The sequence below is a fragment of the Mandrillus leucophaeus genome, unplaced genomic scaffold, assembly GCF_000951045.1.
Source record: "Mandrillus leucophaeus isolate KB7577 unplaced genomic scaffold, Mleu.le_1.0 Scaffold1, whole genome shotgun sequence".
Lineage (NCBI taxonomy): Eukaryota > Metazoa > Chordata > Mammalia > Primates > Cercopithecidae > Mandrillus > Mandrillus leucophaeus.
Window position 1 is genome coordinate 9,052,779 of NW_012098097.1, and position 2,328 is coordinate 9,055,106.

A 2,328-nucleotide genomic window follows, 5' to 3' on the forward strand; every position below is an offset into this window, starting at 1 on the left:
TGTAATCCCAGCAGTTTGGGGGGTCGAGGTGGGTGGATCACCTGAGGTCAGAAGTTTGAGACAAGCCCTACCAACATGGCGAAACCCTAAAGATACAAAAATTTTTGTATCTACTAATGATACACAAATTAGCCAGGCGTGGTGGCAGATGCCTGTAATCCCAGCTAGTCAGGAGGCTAAGGCACAAGAATTGCTTGAACCTGGGAGGCAGAAGCTGCAGTGAGACAAGATCGCGCCACCACCTTGGAGACAGACACACCATCTCGGGAAAAAAAAAACCCCCAAAAACAAAAAAAACCGGATCGTGACCTTACTGTCTCCCTTGTGGTTTCCTCATTTGGGAAAAAGCAGGTAATACTAGTGCTTACCTGACAGTTGTCAGGATGAAAAGATTACCCTCTGGAAAGCACTTGCAGTGGTGCGTATCAGTTAGCTCAACTATCTGCAACTTCCCGTTATCCACACAAAGGCGGAAGTGTCCTGGTTAAGATGCAGATGTGAATGTTTCTGGCAGGACTCAGGCTTGCTCTTGTGATCCAGTTCTACAAAGGCAAAACTTGGTAGATTGGGGAATCTGGGACCCTCCTCTGCCCCAGCCCTGGCCCTCCTGCCCTAAAAGGCAATCTTCCAGCACACTTTGCCCCCCGAGGCCATGGGGCCTTTGTACATGCTGTCTCTTCTGTGTCTCACCTCCTCACTTCCCCACCTTGGCCTGGCTACCACCCAGCCCCAGGAGAGAGGTCTCTCCAGGAAACCTGCTCTGACATCCCAGGCCAGGGCTGGTGGTGACCAGGCCAGTGGCTCTGGCACCAGCAGAAGCTTGGCCCTCATAATCACTTTGAGATGGAATGAGAATGGAATGAGGGTCTCTCCATCCAGCAGGAAGTGGCCACACCTTCCACTGGTTTTCATAAACAGCAGCCAAACAGCTAAACCTTTCACCGTCATTTCTAATTCACCCTGCAGTATGCACCTGCTACATGCTAAATGTGGAGGGGAATGCATGGGGGCAGTCACACCCAGTCCTGCTTGTCAGGAGTTGCTTATTGTGAAATTCCATACTGCAGTTATGCAGTACAGGAGCATAACTGGATTGTGTGTGTTTACATCGTGGCTGTTTAACCTTGTCCTTTTTTTTTTTTTTTTTTGAGATGGAGTTTCTGTTGCCCAGGCTGGAGTGTATTGGCATGACCTTGGCTCACTGCATTCTCTGCCTCCCAGGTTCAAGTGATTCTCCTGCCTCAGCCTCCTGAGGAGCTGGGATTACAGGCATACATCACCACGCCTGGCTAATTTTTTGTATTTTTAGTAGAGATGGGGTTTCACCATATTGGCCAGGCTGGTCTGGAACTACTGACCTCAGGTGACCCGCCCGCCTTGGCTTCCCAAAGTGCTGGGATTACAGGTGTGAGCCACCGCGCCCAGCCACCTTGTCCTTTTGTTTCTGAATCCTTTTCTTCATCCTCTAAACCCACCCATCCTACCCCACGACCCTCCCAACCCTCTCCAGATGAAGATGTACGGGGCCTTGGCAGTTGGCGTGAAAGCCGCTGGCCACCCAGGTGGCGATGCATTCCTCCATTCTTGTCCTCTAGCTGTCCCAGAACTCTTAATGGTGCTTGCTTGGATATTAACGGTTTGAGAGAGGCCTCACATGGATTCCCACATGTACCAACTTGAAGCAAATAACGATGAATATCTTGAAACTAGAAACAGCGGCTCTACCATTTTTAAAAAATATATGGGGTCACTGTGTTGCCCATAGTGGGCTCAAGCCATCCTTCCACCTCGGCCTCCCGATAGCAGCTACAGGTGTGTACCACTGTACCAGTACTTTTTTGAGACAGTATTGCTCTGTCGCCCAGGCTGGAGTGCAGTGGCCCGATCTCGGCTCACTGCAAGCTCCGCTTCCCAGGTTCACGCCATTCTCCTGCCTCAGCCTCCTGAGTAGCTGGGACTACAGGCGCCCTCCACCACGCCCGGCTAATTTTTTGTCTATTTAGTAGAGACGGGGTTTCACCGTGTTAGCCAGGATGGTCTCGATCTCCTGACCTCGTGACCCGCCCGCCTTGGCCTCCCTAAGTGCTGGGATTACAGGCATGAACCACCGCGCCCAGCCCCTGCACCAGTATTTTTTAATCATTACATTCCACCAATATTTCTTTTTCTTTTCTTTTTTTTTTTTGTTTTTTTTGGAGACAAAATCTCACTCTGTCACCCAGGCTGGAGGGCAGTGACATAATCTTGGCTCACTGCAACCTCTGCCTCCTGGGTTCAAGCAATTCTCCTGCCTCAGCCTCCCAAGTAGCTGGGACTACAGGCCACACG